The 21,581-nt window shown below is 38.3% G+C and overlaps 1 pseudogene; it reads left to right on the forward strand.

Moving 5' to 3' along the window:
- Window positions 1-618: 618 nt before the first annotated feature.
- Window positions 619-21,581, forward strand: part of LOC125921635 (eukaryotic translation initiation factor 3 subunit E-like) — a 46,373-nt pseudogene continuing 25,410 nt past the window's right edge.

Raw genomic sequence — 21,581 nt, forward strand, 5'->3', positions numbered from 1 at the left:
TAAAAGTGAATTGGAAATTTCCACAGTCCAAAAGCCAGGGGAGCTGAAACCTTTGAATTTCTATTGGCTTGATCTGGACCTCATTAGCAACTACAGAAATAAGTTTTGTTAAAATGGTCCTGACCTGATAACTCAAGTTTTCCATATTGAAATGGGATTCAATGCTGTATCAGGGAAGCCTAAATATCTGCTAAGTTAGATCATCAAGCACAGGGTGGCCAAGTCCTGACTTGTTTTTTTGTTGTTGTTGTTTTCTGTATATTTCAAGGTTGGCCAGCCAGTTACCTTGCTGGTTTTTCTTACCCTGACTTTTAGATCCCAAACTGGAACCTCAAAAAATGGTAAACCATTATAAAGGTAACACCACAATATTGAGAGGTTGTGCTTACTAAAGAGTTCGTAGAGTAGGTAACTGTCACCTGTTGTTATCTCCAAGTTTCTGAATCTCATTCTCACATTTGGTAGTCCCCTACATGGGAAACTTTTCCAAAATAGAATTTTTTAAATCTACATTTTCCTCCTCTGTGCTAAGTGCATTTTCTACTAATCAGATGCACTTGTATGAGGTTTAATTTGGAACAGATGTGAGGAGAGGGCATCTGGTGTGGAGTGGCAGAGATGGAGATATCTGAGATTTCCAGTGGCCTTGGCAGTTTTCTTGTCATGGAACCAAGCATGGTTCTGGGCTTGGCAATGGAAATGGCTGACTTCAGCAAAAGTACTGTGGTTCTGATGTGGGCAAGGTCAGTTCTACAGTGTGATGATTGGAATAATTACTGTTAGCTGAACCTAGAATCTATTCCCTCAGTGCTTCCAAAAGTTCTGTTATATTTCTAATATTTCTTAATAATCCTCTACAACTTAAAATAACTAGAATAGATTCTATTATCTGCAACCAAGTGTATATGTTAGAATAGAGAATTACAATTTAAAATAATACCTCTAGGGACTCCTGGGTGGTTCAGTCAGTTAAGCGTCCAACTCTTGATTTCTGCTCAGGTTATGATCTCACAGTTTGTGAGATTGAGCTCCACACTGGGGCTCTGTGCCGACAGTGTGGAGTCTGCTTAGGATTCTCTCTCTTTCCCCCTCTCTCTCTCTCTGTTCCTCTCCACTCATGCTCTCTCTTTCAAAGTAAATAAGTAAACATTAAAATAATAAAATAGTACATTTTTAGGACCTACCATTTCATTTTCCAGGAAAAAAAAATATTGGAGACTCCTCCTTTCATGAAGTAACGTTTCTCCAGGGACAAACAATACTGTCTGATTGCTACTGGGCCTCCAGAACAGCATTACATGTTAGAAATAACTGCTTAGATAATTGGACTAGTCACTCTCCCCATGCAGCCTATGCAGCTCTGAAATAATTTTAAATAATGAAATGTTTTAAAGTAAGCTACTTTGTTGCAAATTAGAAAATTGGAAGAAAATGTTAGTAATGTCCCTTGAAAGAGGCCAGTTATCACCTAGATTTTCATATTCTTACTTTGTGAAACATTCCCTGTAATTTTCTTCCCTTACTGAATCTCTAAACACTTCTAACGGTTCAAAAAATGATTCGCAGAGAACTCGAAGAAAGAGCTAACCATCGAGTGATGAGGAAAATGAAAAAGATGGACTGGGTACCAATTTCTGTTTAGAAAAATCTGAACACACTTGGGAGGACCACAAAGATAGAGATTCCAGCTTTCACCATCAGATGAAAAATTTGGTGGGTGTATGCATTGCTTAAAAAAAAATCTCATGGGGCGCGTGGGTGGCTCAGTCGGTTAGGCGGCAGACTTCCGCTCAGGTCATGATCTGGCGGTCCGTGAGTTCTAGCCCCGCGTCGGGCTCTGTGCTGACAGCTCAGAGCCTGGAGCCTGCTTCATATTCTGTGTCTCCCTCTCTCTGACCCTCCCCTGTTCATGCTCTGTCTCTCCCTGTCTCAAAAATAAATAAACGTTAAAAAAAAAATCTCATTCATAGAATCCTAAAATTTATAGAAATACGAAACCTACGTGATCTAGTTCAACAACTTAATTGATAGGCAATTGATTCACCTACGTTGTGGAGGAGGGGCTTAAAAAATATATTTATGCATTTCCTCATGCGTATGTGTCTTTGCCACTCATCCAAAACATGTGGGCAAATGCCACTCTCAAGTAAGCCTTCATGCTTCCCACTTTTCTATATCCAGTAGCACACCCCCACATGTGTATGTGTATGTGTGTATATATAACTTTGGGAAATGCATCTTATATTTTTCTTTCTATGACATCACAATACACAATTAGTGGTTTCTAGAGCCATTAAACTTTGCTTCCAGAACAATACACATAAATCTGTATATTTATACACATATACAAATATAATTGTGGTGGGTGGAATGGCATGAAATAAGACTTAAGGGTCTTTTACTTAGAATTAACCTGTATCCGGTGATGATTTATGGGAAATACAAAGACTAGAATGCTATGCAGATGTTCATTGTATGAATAGCAATGTTAAAGTACATATATAGGAATCTGGTCTCTTACCTCCAGAACAAAAGCCTCGATTCCCGCCTCCTCCTCGATACAAAATTATCTTGGGAGAACAGGAAGAAAACTCACAGAAATGCAGCAAAAAGTACATAAACAATCGAAATTCAGCAGCAAGGAAGACATAAAAAGTCCTTAGTGAGTCAGATGTAAAGTTTACAGTCTTGTTTTTTTCTTTAGTCTGCATTTCAACGGTCTTTCTATTTTTGTTAAATGTACGTGAAGGGAAAGAGTCTTATTAGAGGTTTGTTGACTAGCTGCTCACTTTGATATGCCGTACATGGTGCATTGAGACTTTTAGCTGTCAGGTACAGATGGAAAAGGAAGTATTCTTAGATTTGCAGTGACTATTCTCTACAATTCTCACAAACACATATTTTGAACTAGGTATATTTGCTTTCTCTATCAGCTAAATGCTGATCTTTTACCAGAAACAATATAGAATCTCAGAGTCTGTACATATATTGTCTTTGTAGAACAAGATGGTCAATGAAGCAGTCACTGTTAAAACCTCATGAGAACAATTAAATCCCAGCAATTAAGCTGATGACTAAATTTGGCGGTAGAAAAATGTTAATGACATACTTTCTGTAGCCCTTTCTGGAAGGGCAAACTTACTTTCTTCACCCCTCCCCCAACCCAATTCCTTTAATCAAAATGAACAGACAGAAATGATTAAAAATACCTTATGAGTACCTAGAACTAGGACTTGGGAGGATACAGCTAGAAAGAGCTGGAAAATATATTCTCAGAGTGTCAAAGTTTCAAGCTTTTCTTTTTTATATATACAAATATTTTTAGACAATCAAAATGTATTCATATGAAGATCGTTTTAATAATGAGCCTAGAAAAAACACGTTAAACTCCAAGGCTTTTTTGCTAATCCATTTAGGTTAGGTTTTTACAGCATTTTGTATGGGGAAAAGAAATAACTTATTATTTGTGCTCAGTGACCTTGAACTCTAAAAATGAGGGTTGAAAGTGACTAGGAGAGGCAGGAAGCAAAACCCATAATTGAGTCTAAATATAAATGTGGACTTTTGTGTCTGAGTGAACTTCAAAACTGTTTTTGATATGATAGATCTCTTACCTACGTAAGAGTTCATCCAAAATAGTTGTTTTCCTAGTATTGCATAAGGAACAACTAAGGATGTAAATGTATCATCTTTTATTTGTTTATTTAACAAAAATTTGAGTAGATATAATGTGCCAGGTGTTTTGCTAGATCCTGGAACTACAGAACAAATATTCTACCTTCAAGAAACTATTTATTTGAGGAGACAGATGCATATTTTAAAATGTTTATATGAATACTATAATGCAAATGTGTGCAGAGTATTCTGAGAACACGAAAAGGAAATACCTCTTTTAGCATGAGGGTCATAGGCCAAAGGAGGATTTGACTCCTTAACTGTGACTTCAAAAAGGTACTTGGACTAGGCTGGATAGAAGATAGCAAAGGACACTCAGGGTCCTGGGAACAAAAGCATGGATGGAAGACATACTCTAGGGGATTTGTTGGTTGGTCTAAATATATTTCCACAGATGTGGGATTCTATCATTAAATATATATTTGATATTGTAAGTTTGAATTCACTTTGAGAAACATAGGAGCAAACTTCAAATAGATATTGTGATAATAATTATTTGTCGATTCAAAACCACTCTGTGGATGAATTTATTTTTCCTTAGGAACAAGGTATTGAATTCACAGTATTTGCTTCTATGAAGAAGTTCTAGAGACTTTTCTGGACTCTTCCCCAGGCAAATTCTTCTTTTTAATGTACTTTCTACCTGTGATCTACATTTTCTTCTGAAATAGATGAGGCCTATAGGCTTACCACAAAAGCAGGGTTTTCCAGCCTCAGCACTACTGACATTTTAGACTAGATAATTCTTCGTTGGTCTGGAGCTGTCCTGTACATTATAGGATGTTTAGAAGCTTCCCTGGCCTTTACTTATGAGGTGTTCATGGAAGATTCCCACCCTTCCAACAGTTGTGACAATCAAAATATCTCCAGATATTGTAATACATTCTTTGGGGGACAAATCACCACTGGTTGAAAACCACTGCACTAACATAAGCACTAACGTAAGCACTAACGTAAGCACTAACATAAGCTGAATGGGGCTCAAATGTTTGACTTTTAGTAGTAATATAACATTGAAAGATTTTTAGGTGACTTATGTAGGTAGTATTCAGCCACCAAATGCCAAATCACTCACAATAAAAGCCAAAAGTATACTGGACAGACATATATTAGGAAAAGTCCTATGCTGGTGCCAGCATCATAACCCCTGCTAGTGACATTGTCATTCCTTCCCTGAGCACACAACGCAGGTCCAGCTCATCTGTGACCTGTAAGAAAACTGGAATGACTAAATCTTCTTTCCTGAAGTGATGCTACACTCTAACCCATGGTTCTCAACTTCAGGTGCCCTGTGGAAACTTCTGAGATTTATTTTTCATTTTTCAATTTTTTAAAAATTTTTATTTAAATTCTAGTTAGTTACCATGTAGTGTAATATTGGTTTCAGGAGTGGAATTTAGTGATTCATCACTTACATATAACACCCAGTACTCAACACAAGTGCCCTCCTTAATGCCCATCACGCCTTTAGCCCATTTCCCATCCACCTCCCCTCCAGCAACCCTCAGTTTGTTGTCTATAGTTAGGAGTCTCCTATGGTTTGCTTCCTTCTCTTTTTTTCCCCATCCCTATGTTCCTCCTTTTTGCTTCTTAAATTCCATATGTAAGTGATATCATATGATATTCACCTTTCTCTGACTTATTTCACTTAGCATAAAACACTCTAGTTCCATTCATGTCGTAGAAAATGGGAAGATTTTATTCTTTTTGATGGATGAGTAATATTCCATTGTGTGCATGCGTGTGTGTGTGTGTGTGTGTGTGTGTGTCGCTTCTTCATCCATTCATCGGTTGATGGATATTTTGCCTCTTTCCATAGTTTGGCTATTGTTGATAATATTGCTATAACATTGGGATGCATGTATCCTTTCAAATCAGTATTTTTTCATCCTTTGGGTAAATGCCTGGTAGTGCAATTGCTGGGTCATGGGATATTTCTATTTTTAACTTTTTTGAGGAAACTCCATACTGTTTTTCAGAGTGGCTGCACCAGTTTGCATTCCCACCAACAGTCCTCAAGCATTCCCGTATTGTTTGTTTGTTTAGTATTTGTTTTTAGTTTTTTTGAGAGAGTAGGGGAAGAGCAGAGAGAGGGGAACAGAGGATCCGAAGAAGGCTTTGCACTGACAGCAGCAAGTCTGATGCAAGGTTTGAGCTCAAACTGAAATTATGACCTGAGCCGATGTCTGACGCTTAACCCACTGAGCCACCCAGGTGCCCTAACAGGGTTCCCCTTTTGGAGGAGATTTAAGGAATAGTGAAACTTTGATTACTCTGCAACGTTCTGATTTAATTTAAACAATACTGATATCCCAGTTACACCCAGAGGTTTGATTTAATTGGATTTAATTGGCGTGAGGTGAGGCCTAGGTATTGGAAGTTTTAAAAGTTCCCATGAGATTTTAATGTGTTCCCAAGGTTGAGAAGCACTGCTCCCTTTACCTTACCTTGGGCTACGAATCACCCTTTCTTTTTCTTTTTAATCTCCATTTTGTTTAGGGATATTGAGAGGCAGTTAACTCTTACTTCAGTTATACATATATATAATTATATATCATTAGTTTTTATAAAGGTCATAAATTTAGTGTCTACTTTAAAGCTAGGAATTTAGTTTTTAGAACTGGGAATTGAGTCTTTAACCCACTCTTTCCCAAACTTGTCTGCACATCAGAATCAGCTGATTTTTGTATTTTTCAGGCTCAGGCCACATCCCAATTAATTCTCAGTCTCTGGGGGTGCTTCAGTGCATCAGTTATTGGTGAAGTTTACCAAGTGAGCCCAGCGAGCAGATGTATTTGGAAACCACTGCTTTAACCAGATCTGGAAAGGGATCTAATTGTTTGAGGCCAGTAGATATAGATCATTGGTTCTCATCTGTAGCTGAGAATCACCTGGGGAGCTTTTAAAACTCCTGAAACCCAAACTGCACCCCAAGTCTATTAAGTCAGAATTGCCTGGGGGAGCGGCCAGTCACCAGCAGCTCTTAACATTCCTTAGATGATTCCAATAAGTAGTCAAGCCATGGGTCTCAGACTCTAGCATGCCTCAGAATCACCTGCAGGGTTCAGTAAAACAGATTTCTGGGTTCCATACCCAAACCTTCTAATTCAGTAGGTCTACATTGAGGCTCAAGACTTTGCATTTCTAGCAAGTTCTCAGTTGCTACTATTGTTGCTGGTCCAGGGACCACACTTTGAAATCTAAATCACTGGTTTGGAAAATCAGGTTAATACGGGCACCTGGGTGGCTCAGTTGGTTAAACGTCCGACCTCGGCTCAGGTCATGATCCTACCAATGTGAGTTCGAGCTCCATGTGGGGCTCTGTGCTATCAGTTCAGCACCTGGAGCCTGCTTCAGATTCTGTGTCTCCCTCCCTCTCGGCCCCTCCCCTGCTCACACTTTGTCTCTCTCTCTCTCTCAAAAATAAATAAACATTAAAAAAAAAAGAAAATCAACTTAATAAATGAAAGATGGAAAGTGACACATGGAAAATTAAGTCTAACTTCCAGGAATTTCTCCAGTGCTGCCTATTTTACTGATTTTTGAATTCTATTATTTAAAATTTCCATGAGAAGGACCACCTGACTGGCTCAGGAGGAAGAGCATGCGATGCTTCATGTTGGGGTGGTGAGTTCCAGCCCCATGTAGGGTATACAGAGTACCTAAAAATAAATAAATAAAATCTCCATTATAACTATTTTAATATTTTCTTTTTCTTATATTAATTCTCTTCCACTTGAATTAGTTTTCCCTTTTTATATCTTGATGCTTCTTCTTCTTCTTCTTCTTCTTTCTTCTTTACATTTCATTAACCCAAATGAGGGTATCTACGCAACGGCAATAAATACAATGTCTGATGAAGGAACGATGATTGCAGAAGTTGAGGGTCCACAGAGGGAGAAATGAGCACCTGCAGCAGAGCAGGGTCTGCTTTAAGGTATGCAGATTGTCCAGGAAGTGCTAAAGTACATATCCCTCACAGAAGGTTTAAGCTGTATGGAATCCTTGCCCCATTTCTCTGGCCCCAGGACTCATTTGGGAATCTCAGGTATCTGCCCTCCTACTTTAGACAGTAATATGTATAGCTTTAGGCAGATGACGAATGTTTGAGTCAACCACTCAGAAAGCTCTGGAGGAAGTTGCTGAGTTTGCCATTCTATAGCCCAATCATTTTCTTGTTTCTATAACAGTCTATGTGACGCTATTCTTCTCTCTCCATACCTTCCCCCATATTCACCCCCACAAACACCAAAAATAAAAGAAAAAAAACTTACTTAGAAACAAATTAGGGAATTAGAGAAAGATCAAACAAACTGTACAGTAGAAGTAATCAAACAAATTGTGCAGAAGTAAACTTCACAATTAAAAAACAACAGCAAAATAACCGGACAGAAAATCAACACGTGAGCAACATCTTACACCAATGGGATCTAACAGACATAGAGAGAAAACTCTACCCACCAACAGCAAAATATACACTCTTCTCAAGTATACAGGGAACATTCTCCAGGGCAGAGTGCATTTTATGCTACAAAACAAGTCTTAGTAAATTTAATAAAATTGAAATCACACTACGCATCTTTTCTGATCAAAATGGAACACGACTAAAAATCAATAGAAGGAAAACTGGAAAATCTATAAATATGTGGAAATGAAATAAGACATTTTGAAACAACCAATGAGTCAAAAAAGAAATCACAAGAGAACTTAGAAAATATTTTGACACAAATGAAAATAAAAATATGACATTCCAAACTATGGGATGCAGTGAAAACAGTGCTAAAATAGAAATATATAGTTGTTATTGCTTACAATAAAAAAGAAAGATTTCAAATCAAGAGCCTAATTTTATAACTTAAAGAACTAGAAAAAAAAAAGAACTAAACCCAAAAAAATACCAGGAATAAGAGGAAGGTGTATGTTTTTGTCACTTCTATTCAACATAATGCTGGAAGTCCTATCTAGAGCAATTAGGCAAGAAAAAAAAAAGCATCCAAATCAAAAAGAAAAAATAATATCTCTGTTCAAGACAAAATGATGTCATGGGTAGAAAACCCTATAAAGATCCCACAGAAATACACATTAGAACTAATAATAAATGAATTTGGCAAAGTTGCAGGATACAAAATCAATACACAATATTCAGTTGTGTTTCTATATGTTAACAATGAATGATTCAAAGAGGAAATTTAAAAAACAAGTTTACTTACAATAGCATAAGAAAGAAGAAATATTTAGGAAAAAATCATGGAGGTAAGAGACTTGTACACTGAAGACTGAAGGAAATTAAGAAATGCTGCTGAAGGAAATTACAGAAAACAATGAAATGGAAAGACAGCCCCTGTTTATGTATTGAAAGATTTAGTAATGTTATGATGTCAATACCACTCAAAGTGATCTACGGTTTTAATGCAATCCCTATCAAAATCTCAATAACATTTTTGAAGAAACAGAAAAATCCATCCTAAAATTCATGTGGATTCTCAAGAGACATCGAATAGCCAAGAAAATCTTGAAAAAGAGGAACAAAGTTATAGATCTTATACTTCCTGATTTCAAGACTTATTACAAAGCTACAATAATCAAAACAGTATGATACTGGCATAATGACAGACGTAAAGGCCAATAAAATAGAACAGAGATCCCAAAAATAAACCCTCACGTTTATGGTTAAATGATTTTCCACAAGGGTGCCACTGAGAGAAAGAACAGTCTCTTCAACAAATGGCATCAGGAAGACTGGATATCCTCATGAAAAAGAATGAAGCCGGATTGTGAGCTCACATCATATACAAAAATTAGCTCAAACCAGATCAAAGACTTAAATGGAAGACCTAAAACTATAAAACTCCTAGAATAACACAGAAAAAAGCCTTCATTACATTGGATTGGCAAGTATTTTTTTTAATATGACATCAAAGCACAGGCAAGAACAACAACAAAAAAAATAGACTAATGGAACCACATCAAACATAAAAACTTCTGCATATAAAAGAACCCAATCAGTGTAAAGGCAACCTACATAATAGGACAAAATGTTTGCAAGTCATGTATCTACTAAGGGCCAATATCCATACCATACAAAGAACTTCGAAAACTCAACAGCAACAAATAACCCAATGAGAAAATGTACAAAGAACTTGAATAGACGTTTCTCCAAAGAGGTGACACAAATGGCCAACAAGCAAAGGAAAAGATACACAACATCACTGATCATTAGAAAAATGCAAATCAGAGCTAGAACAAAATATTACCTCACACCTGTGAGAATGGCTACTGGTAAAACAAAAACAAAACAAAATAACAAATGAATAACAAGTGTTGATGAGGATGGGGAGAAATTGGAAATCTTGGCACACTGTTGGTGGGAATGGAAAATGGTGTAGTCACTATAAAAAACAGTATGATGGTCCCTCAAAAAGTTAAAAGTAGAACTATTGTATGATTTAACACTTCCACTTATGTGCATATACCCATAAGAATTGAGAGCAGAATCTTGAAGAGATATTTGCACACCTAGGTTCCTAGCAGCACTATTTATAATAACCAAGAGATGAAAACACTCCAAGTATCCATCCACAGATGAGTGCATAAACAAAATGTGTTATATGCACAAAATGAAGTGTTATTCAGCTTTAAAAAAGAAAATAATACTAGCAGAGGACGTTTGGACATGAACTACAACAACAGCTCTTTTGAAGGGTCTTTAGCCTGACAACCTTTGGATGTAAACCACAGCATTGACTTTTCCCTGGGGCTTTTAGCTTGTCATTCCTGTGGATTTTGGACTTCCAGACTCTATAACTGTATGAGATAATCCCTTAAAATCTCTATCTCTATCGCTATCTCATCTCTATCTCTATCTCTATCTCTATCTCTATCTCTATATCATCTCTCTCTCTCTCTCTATCTCTCTCTCTCTATGTGTGTGTGTATGTGTATATATACATATGTATATACACATATATATGTATAATCTCCTATTGATTCTGTTTCTCTGGAGAACTCTAATATAGAACTCTGAGCAATAAATGGATAAAATTTGAGGACATTATGCTAAGCAAAATAAGCTAGTCACAAAAAGACAAAGATAAATACCATATGACTCCATTTATATGAAGTATTCAGAATATTCAAATTCATATAAACATAAAAATGAATGGTGGTTGCTAGGGCCTGGGAGGACAGGGAAATGGGCAGTTGTCTAATGGGTGTAGCATTTCATTTGTGCAAAATGACAAAGTTCCAGAGATTGGTTGCACAACAATGTGAATACACGTGGCACCAGTGAACTGTACTCTTAGAAGGGTTAAGATTGTTTTGTTTTGTTTTTCACCACAATTAAAACAAAATGAAGCAAAACAGAAAACAATGACAAGCTATCAATACCTGCCTGGTTCTACTGGATCTGAAATAAACTACAGAGTTAAAATTGGGAAACATCTGCAATGGTTTCAATGACAAAGAGAAGACACATGAGTTGGAATGCACACCCAAACTGAAATTGAATCAACAATTTCCAGCTGGCATTACAAATTGTAACAAATCAACAAGTAGACAAAAGGCCAAACAAATGAGATATTTTCCTATATATAGCATGCAAGGATGCATGAGGTACAAGGGCAAGGACACACGCCTCTATTCCACTCTCGGTGGCAAGTTCCTTATGGGATCTTAAATCCATTTAAGTCAACACAGGATATGTGGGAAAACTGAAGTTATTCAGAAAGGAACATCTTAAGAACTGAAAATATGTATTATAGGAATGTTATTTGAATGTGGAGGTTAGGTGTTTTACATATAAAAGTTAAGGGAATCCAGATTTCTTGATGTATAAACTAGAGTGGAAGAAAAAAGTTACTAAGTTATTATTGTAAGGAGGAGGTTTTCCAACAGTTCTGTCTCCTTAGCACACTGAACTGAAGGATATGGACTTCAATTCAGTAAAAATTTTCCTGGGAGCAAGACCAGCTAAACACTGACAAAGAGAATGGTAGGCTATCGGTATTGGCCGTGTAACAAAGAAGTCTGTACCCGAACTTAGGCGCTTAAAACAACACACACCCACTATTCATTATTTTACCATTTCTGTGGGGTCTGAGCACGGTTTAGCTGGGTAATTTGCTCAGGGTCTCACAAAATTTACATCAGAGTATTGACGGGAGGTATAATCTTGTGTTATCTCAGAGTCCTCTTCACTGGTTGTAGGCAGAATTCAGTTTCTTGGGGCCCCTGGGTGGCTCAGTCAGTTAAGCCTCCGACTTCGGCTCAGGTCATGATCTCACAGCTCGTGGGTTCGAGCCCCGCGTCGGGCTCTGTGCTGACAGCTCAGAGCCTGGAGCCTGCTTGGGATTCTGTCTCTCTCTGTCTCTGCCTCTCCCTTACTCACGTTCTGTCTCTGTCTCTCAAAAATAAATAAATGTAAAACAAAACAATTAAAAAACAAAAGAATTCAGTTTCTTGCAGCTGTGTGGACTGAAGCTCCCTTCTCTGGCACATGTCCCTTTCCACGCCATTGGCACTTGCTTCTTCAAGGCAAACAGGAGAGAGTCTGTTGCTGCTCCTTGTGTCTTGCCTCTAGACTCTTTTTGAAATGGCTCACCTGATTAATTCAGCCCACACAGGATAATTCCTTTTTTGATTAATTCAAAATCAACTAATTAAGAACTAATCACATCTGTAAAATTACTTCACTTTTGTCATTTAATATAATAGAATCATGGGATTAATACCCCATGATATTCGCAAGTCCCACCCACACTAATAGGGAAAGGACTATATTATGCATGTGAAAGGCCAGGACTCTTTGAGGCCATCTTGGAATCCTGCCTACCACACAATCTCAATTTTTGCATATCTGACTCCAAACTATATCACTTTCTATTTAATTGCTGAATCTCACCTTAACTATGGAGTAGATAGAAGTCCCATTTGTTCCTATCAAAAATGCTTGCAGAACATTTTCCCAAGAGGAAAACTTGTGGATGGGCCAGCCCAGCATAGAGGTAGAATAGTCAGCCTATATGTGGTTGAAGGGGTGCCATATGACCGTGCCTGCCTAAAAGTGTCTTTCCAGGCTTGCAATAAAACCTGACATCACCTTCAGTAGAGCCACTCTGTGGGATTCATCCTCCAGAAATATCCCCAGTTAAAAGTCAAGAGGTAAATGAGTTGGCGGGGATTGGTCTGAGGGTGGGGGGATTCAAATTTAATGTTGATGACACTCTTATAGGAACACCTCAGTGTTCAACTGAGATAGGAGTAATCTCCATACTTCAGGATTGACATTACAAGCATCCACATATGTGTCTCCTAACATAATATCCATTAAATAATCACACTTAAATCCTTTGTTGACTTCAAAACCAAAATGTCACAACAATCCCCCCTTTGCTTAATGATCTACAGAATGGTTGGGTTATTTTCCTTGAGGTTATTCCCATATTTCGTAGTTGCCAAGCAGATTGAAGTGATAGGAATTGCACCATTCCCTTTAGGAGACTATTTTTTTTTTGTTGTTTCAAATACATCAGTAGAGTTATGTTATATTTTCTTTTCCCCAGGGGAAATTCCTTGACTTTGCATAATAAATAAGATGTCTTTATTAACAAACCTCAGAACTTCATCATTTATTATATTGCTTTAACTTAGCTACATTCTTTTTCCCCTTCTACTAAAGAACACTGTAGGTATTGACTAAAACATGACATTTATTCATTTTGCATGCTTCCCTGTTTGTATGTCAGTGGAACATAGCATGATCCAGAGCACGCATGACATTCTCTTCAGGAAAGAAAAGGCACATGTTTATATAAACTGTGGCTTACAAGATGTGTAACAAGTTCTGATAAAATGTTGATTCAATGTCCTAGCTGATTGTGCACATGTCATACATGCTATTTAAGGAAAGTGACCACACTGTATAGATTTTTTTTCTTAGTGTCTGTTAAAGCAATAACACAGGAAGCATGTTATTATAACCTACAGGGATCATAAATACTAACCCTATAGCGTTTTTATTACCAACTTATATCAGAGGCAATCTGGCACTCTTTACACATAAGATCCTCCCATTAGTAAGCAGTCTTATATTACAGACATAAAATATTTGTAAGCATTTTTGACTTGGCCAAACTACTGCAGCTGTGTCACATTTGTTTTTCCTTATTTTAATATGAGCTTATTTAGATGAAATTGGAATTGCCTTCTTCTCCTGTAGATGACAGATCTGGTTTAGTGCCAGGCCACTTAGTGAGGTCTATCAAACAACGCTCTATTATGTACAGTGGCATAATTTGAAAATCACAAGACCACTAACTCGTAACACATGTGAGTGTACTCAGTTGTTTCAAAGTCTAGCTTTTTACAGATGATTTTATATTCCATTTTAGAATGCTCTTTATTGTCTCTCCTGCAGATAGTTCATCTGATCATCTCTGAACTATTTCAACATTTGTTTTTACATTTTTAATGGAATACACAGCTATATATCATAACTAAACAAACACAGCAAAACGACAAGTCAAAACAAATTTTCGTTCACTTTTGTGTTGCATCAACTTGCACTTGGGAAATCTATGAACTGGATCGGAGAATGAGATTTTCCTAATTGTGACTTCCTCTCATTCCCCTATCACTGACTCCCCTACCCAATGCTGGGCTCTACTGCTCTCATTCAGGGGCTTCTCTAACATCCTAGGAAGTTGGTGGTTCCTGTCACCCAACGTATTTACAGTAGTATCAAGCGGTAGCAAAGTAAGTACCCTTTCTCGATCTCCTCTCAAAAACTGAGAGAGTGAGACTCTAATCCTCAAGTTACATACTCCAAGGTTAGTGAGCAACAGAGGTTTTAAGCAATGCTTGTTTTTCAGGATTATATGAAAGCCTCCTCCATCTAGTGGGCACAGACACTTTCTCAACTCTGAATAATTTCATAACAACTTCTCTGAACATCTGTTTACAACAGGAGACATTCTCACTATCCTGAAGACCCCCATGGGGGAAAAATTCTGCTCTCTACATTGTTTTGCTTTGCACTTTAATCTCTGCTTGACTGGTCTGGATTTTATCTGTTGGCTCAGCTCTCAACTGACCTTGATCCTAAATACTATGTAGCTCCAAATTTATGTGATGAGTTACATATTCGTATGTGTTTAGTTCTTTTCTCAATTTTATGAGCAATCACTAACCTCTATATTAACGGGTTTAGACTGTTCTATTAGTGGTTTTAGACTACAAAATCTTTTAGGGCTGGAACTATAATGATAACTAAACAATGAAGCAGTATCACAGCGCCCTGTTGGGTACCATCCAGGTTAGTAAATACTCAAAAACTAATTATCAGTGAATTATGGCAGTAATGATTTAGTGCATCAGAGAAATCCCATAAGGTACCCCAATGAGAAAAAGCTACACCCAAAGTGTAGCTAAGTTGGTAATAGAATAATAATAGTATATTGCCCCTATAAGTTTCTGGCAAAGGGGACAAGCTGAACGTAACTAAAACAAGGGAATGAAAAAGTGAAAAAGAGCATGGCCAAAAGTCCCAAAGAGCAATGTTTTTATAATTATCACCTGTTGAAAAAAATTGACTGCAAGTTCAGCTTCAGATATGCCTGCAAAAGTGTGGTAAATTTTCGTTGAGGATCAGGAAACTAGACAAAAAAAAATCATGTTTGTTACGCAAAGTGTGATTTTATTATTTGAGTTTTAGTTTCAGCAGAAAACATTATTGAAAAGGATGCAAAAAAGCACAGAACAATTGTTTTGACTGAATTTAACATTATCAGCCATTTTCCTTTTTCCTTCCCTTAATTACCTGGTTTGTTGACATATTTAGCAAGTTGGTTGGATAATCAGCATCACAAAATTCTGTAATTAAATCACAAATAGCTAGTGACCGGTTCTGTTGCCATAAAAACATTGTAAAGAGTGGTTTGCATGGGCTCAGAAAAAAGGCTTTCTTGCCATTTCGCTAGTAGGGAACAAAAAAACAGCAAAGGATAGAATTTCACATTCATATGATAATCAAAAATAGTGTTCTCAAGGTCCATGTAAAGAAACATGGAACCAGATTACTTATTTTTCAGACACGTGTGAGAATTCGCAACCAATCAAACTTTCTTCTTTCCTCTTCCAACAAACACAACTGAAGTGCGAACTTTTAGGGATAAAGAGATAAAGTAACGTGAACACTTTTGTTTTCTTCGTTACCCAATCAAAATTCCCAGACTGTACCTTTCATTAATTCTATGTTATTCTTCTAAACCTCAGTTTTTTCAAAAAATAATAATAAAGACAAAACATTTTTTAGAACAACATATACTAAGTTTTCAGTTGGGGGATTTTTTTTTTTTTTTTTATGACTTCTGAAAGCCTTTTGACGTGGACTCCAAAAAAGGCATATATATATATATATATATATATCTCCTTAGAAATGCGTTTTAAAACAGTAAAACCCTGAGAATTGCAGAACTGGATATTCTCAGCTGCCGCTGTGAGAAAAATCGCGGTAGAGGGATGAAGCCTGAAAGTAAAATTTTAGCTGCTTGGATAACGAGGAGATTCAGCTTCAGAAGCGGATCAGCTGGCCAAATGGTAAACAGGCCCTCTCGGAGCAGGGTAGCTTGAAGCCAGTGGAGTTATTTGCGAGATGGGGAGCGAGGCCCACGTGACGCGCGCACGGATGGCGCGCACATGGCCCCTTCCCTCACTGGGCCTGTCCAGTCGGCTCCGCCAAGTGTGGACTCGTGATTCAAACTGACAAGAACCTTGCTCCCTCCCTGATCCAGAAAGAAAGAGCCTTGTCAAGTCGAATATCCTGCTTGCTACACAGGAGCCGTGGTGCCAGGAACAATGGGGGGAACTCAAAATGGGCCCTGGATCAGCCAGAGGCCTCGGGCGCTGGCGTGGCTGCTCCCAGGGCAGCGAGAAGTGTAACTGAAGCTTAAATGGCATTGCGTTCTTTTTTGGAGGAAATGCTGGTTCGTTTTTGTTGTTTTGTTTGCTTTGCTTTTCTGTTATTTGCTTACTTCTGAACTTTGAAGTCCAGCTTGGAAAGTAAAATACACATGTTTTGTTAAGGAAAACAAATGAATACTCAACAGACACTTACCCAAAATACAAATTCTGTTCAACCGAATAATAAACACATTAAACTCCCCTTATGCCAGATGAAAGAGTCATTGGGGGTGCGGGTGTAAAGATGAAGAAAACCTTTGGTTTCCAGGGGACTGACACAGGCTGTAGGGGGTGACACTGTACATTTACAAGATACAGGAACATCACAGAATTTAACGGTTGAAGGCCTGCTTTTGATTTTTTTTTATTTCCCCTCTGCTTGCTCTGTGATCTTTGGCCAGTCATTTGACTTCTGCGCCCTATTTTTCTACCTGTGAAATATTTATGAATAACTAACTCACAGGAGAAGTATGAGAATTAAATAATATAATATGTAAAAAAAAAATGCATTTTGAATGCATGAAGTGCTCTACAAAAAGTTAGTTATAATTTGGCCGGAGGCAGGCAGGCAGGACCCGTGGTTTCTAGCTCACATTCCTGACTTGATCTTGCTCTGTATTTTCAGAGACAAGGTAAGGTCCCTTTCAGAGCTCAGATTCTATCTTCCAGCAGAATATATTTCAAGAAAGAATTAAGTATAATAGATAAGAGGAAGTGCCAAAAATAAATAAATAAAGCCCTGAGGAATAAAGGACCATATCCAACTGGGGTAATAGCAGAAGGCTTCTCAATTAGAGCTAACACATAACCTGATGGAAATGGCAGATTCCCACAATGGGCTGCTTTATGCTGGTATAAATGCCCCCAAACCAGTGATCACTGTTTCCTAGGATTGCCATTCACAACTCCAATCTACTGTGTGTGAGCGTTTCAAAGAGATTGGTCATTAACAAGTGAGGAAGCAGGATGCAATGCACTGGCACCTACAGTTGGCTTTGCAGTTCCATCTTTTATCCGGAACAATAGAGGAAGGACATCTGTGCTTGGAGGCTGTCCTCCCCACCAAACATAATGATGTCTTCCTGTTGTTTAAAGGGAGAATATCTTCAAAATGAGAACGATTTCTGGGAAAATAAGTTTTCTGTAAGGTAGTGAGGAAAGGGTAAAAGAGAAGACGGTTGCCAGGTGAAACGCAGTTGTTACAACCCAGAAGGCTGATGTTGACGTTTGTGAAGGAAGGGCTAGGTCTGTAGCCCTGCAGCATCAGAAATATCTTGAATACTCATTAGAAACAAATTTCCTGGGGGTGTGGGAGGAGTGGTGGGAGAAGATGGTTCAGTTGGTTAAGCGTATGACTCTTGGTTTCGGCTCAGGTCATGATCTCTCAGTTTGTGAGTTCGAGCCCTACATCAGGCTCTCTGCTGTCAGCTCTCTCTCTCTCTCTCTCCCTCCCCAAAATAAGTAAACATTAAAAAAAATTTTTTAGACACAAACCTCCTGAAGCAATAACTCTGATTAGAGTTTAGAGCTTGGAACTCTGCATTTAAAAAGAAACCCACACCAAGAGTGAGATGTATGAAGTTCCTGTCCCAGACAAAATTTTTATGTGGTTATTTAAGAATTTGTATCAGCGGGGCACCTGGGTGGCTCGGTCAGTTAAGCATCTGACTCTTCTTTTCGGCTCAGATCATGTTCTCACAGTTTGTGAGTTCAAGTCCCACATCGGTCTCTGTGCTGGCAGTGGGGAGCCTGCTTGGGACTTTCACCCTCCCTCTCTCTCTCTCTCCCCCCCCACCTCTGCCCCTCCCTCACTCATGTTGTCTCTGACTCTCTGAAAATAAATTTAAAAATTTTTTTAATTAAAAAAAAAGGATTTTTATCAGCATCTGATATTCTCATGATTCAACCTACAGACCACTTGCTTCTCGTGAGAGAGTCGCTGAATATACACGTACCAGGGACCCATAAGTGTTAGCAAGTCCCAGCAATGAGGAAACCTCCTTTCCCTCCGTTTAGGCTAAATCCTATAGGACCCCAACTGTGACATTTAGCACCTTTCACTGCATTGATCTATCAATGTGTTTCTCTCCTCACCCTTGACTCAAAGATCCTCAAAGGTAAAAATGATTTTCTACAATTTTTTAAAAAATTTTATTTATTTTGAGAGAGAGGGAGCACAAGCAGGGGAGGAGGGTCAGATAAAAAGAGAGACAGAATCCCAAGCAGGCTCCGCAGCATCAGTGCTGAGCCCCATGCGGGCTCAAACTCAGAAACTGCGAGATCATGACCCCAACCGAGATCAAGAGTCCCCCGCTTAACCGACAGAGCCACCCGGGCGCCCCACGATCTTCTTCATTTTTAAATCTAAGGTCCTCATACAGTGTCTGGCAAATTTCAGATGCTCAATAAATGTTCATTGACTAGAACTAAAACTTGGGTGCCAAAGAAACTTGCCTCAGCCGTGAATGTTAGCGGAGAGCCAACCCCAGAGAAGCCGCTGCAGTTGGCAGCTGTGGAGCGATCGACGAGAGATGACAAATGGTTGGTTTGGCAGGAGTGTGGAGTTGAGGCTGGAAACAAAACAGGGCAGTCCCACAAAGGAATGCACCGTCTGTATCTATTATAAACTCTAGTTCAAAGGAAAACACAGAGGAACCGAAGAAAAACAACTTCAAAGCGTCAAGCATTCAGCAATATTTATTAAGTAACCACTATGTGCCAGGTAGTCTGCCAGATTCTGGGGATGCAGCAGAAAGCGGAAAAGATGTGCCTGCCCTTACAGAGCTAATGGTCACACACATATCAAGGTGCTATGGGGGAAATGTAGAAGGGGCTATGAGGATGTGTACTAGGAAGGCCCGAGTGTGTGTGCCTCTGTGTATAGCTATGGCTGTTAAGATAAGGGCTGAGGGGCTGGTGGGGAAGATTTGTCTGAGAAAATAAGATACAACCAGAACCCCGAAAGGATAGGTAGGCCGTGATCAAGGGAAGAACAATCTAGGCAGATAAAATTATATGTATAACATCTCTGAAGAGCTTCTCTCATCAGAGGAAATTTTAAACATTTTAAGTAAGTCATTAGAACAACAATTCTTAATGTTTAAAGAATTTTACGTAAGTCATCAGAACAATGATTTTTAATGCTTACTGGTTCCAAGGCAGTCACCATTATTTCCTGTGGCTGGCTGTTGCAAAATCTGCCTATCCTAGCTACCAGAAAACCAGAAACTCCGGGGTAGACTTCCATCCTTAGGCTGCTCCCTAAGTTGTTCTGTAATGGTGACAACTTTCTTTTTTTATGTTTATTTATTTTTGAGAAAGAGAGAGAGAGAACGAGTGTGAGCAGAGAAGGAGCAGAGAGAGAGGGACACATAGAATCTGAAGCAGGCTCCAGACTTTGAGCTGTCAGCACAGAGCTGGAGGCAGGTCTCCAGCTTGTGAACCACGAGATCATGACCTGAGCCGAAGTTGGATGCCTAGCCAACTGAGCCCCCCAGGCGCCCTATAGTGGTGACATATTTAGCCAGGGAAGTCCCATTGGAGAAGTCACTTGATTTTGGCACCTCCATGGTCTGAGGATGTAGGAGAGGAAGGATTTTTGAATATTCTCAATTGACCAAAATACTATGCTTTACAGAATAAGTTTTTTGGACGTGAGAGAGAATTTTGTAGCCAAATTGTATTTTCCCCAAAAGTAATGACTTATACAGGAGGTTTGTAAAACTCAATCTCTTATGCTTGTAGGAGATCAGATTGCACTTCAACTTCAAGAGTGCTGGCACGATGGACTACCACCAGCAGCCTGACGTGTAGTTCTTGGCAACTCTTTTTGGTACCCCCAGTTTTTGGCCACCGTTATGAAACCTTCTTGCCTCTTGATGTTATCAAAAAAAAATCTAATTTTCTCTTCTGAATGAACATTCTAGTAGCACTCCATTTCTTCTGTGTGGTATACACTTCATCTCCTCCTATTTTAATCATTTTTCCAAGATCGTGCGTGTCATCAAGAAACTGGGGTTCTTCAATAGCTTCACTCTCCCTGTACCAAAATAATTTGTATGCAATGTTTGTTCTTTGCCTAACAAAGGGAGCATTTCACTCTTATTTTGATATATTATATGTGGTATATGCACTAGCTGTTTCAGCCTAGGGAGAATTTTTATGACCAACTAACAAACCCTAGAACAGTATTTATAATGTAAATCCTGATATACCATTATTTATACTTCAGTTCAGTAGCAAAAATTGGTTCTATGATAAATAAACTCTTGTTACCCAATCATTAGTCTATTGTAGCCACACTGAGAAGTCAGGCCACAGGCAATGCAATATCACTAACAAAATGAATTAATTTATCTTTTTCAAAGGCACATTGGGGAATTGGAAATGTATGTTTTATAGCAACACTCCAAATAGAAAATATACCTAATAATTCAACATTTTAGGCAGATGTTTCAACCCATCAAGTTTATTTCATTCAACAAATGTTTATTGAGTGCTTCCTGTGTTCCAGGCACTTTTCTAGGTGATGAGAGTAAACTCTACTGTGGAAAAGGAAACAGAGGATACGCAAATAAAGAAGAAAAAACAAAAAGACAAAACAAGTCCAGATTCTGATCATTGCTTTGAAGAGAGAGAGAAAACAAAACAAAAACAAAACAAAACAAAACAACACAAAACACAAGCAAGTCAGGTTGATAGAATAGTCACCAGAAGACTGTGTTTCCTAAGGTGACCAGAAAATACTTTACGTCATTTCAAGGCCTTTTTCTGCTATGAAAGTCATGCTGATAAATTTACACTGAACCACATGAAATTGCTTCTAATCAACACTTTCATTCACAAAAATGGCAAAAATGGCATATCATTTGGTTCAACATAATAGCTGATAACCCTGAGAACCAATAACAGACAGAATCTTTAGACCTATGTTTTTTATATTAATG

The sequence above is a fragment of the Panthera uncia genome, chromosome C2, assembly GCF_023721935.1.
Source record: "Panthera uncia isolate 11264 chromosome C2, Puncia_PCG_1.0, whole genome shotgun sequence".
NCBI lineage: Eukaryota > Metazoa > Chordata > Mammalia > Carnivora > Felidae > Panthera > Panthera uncia.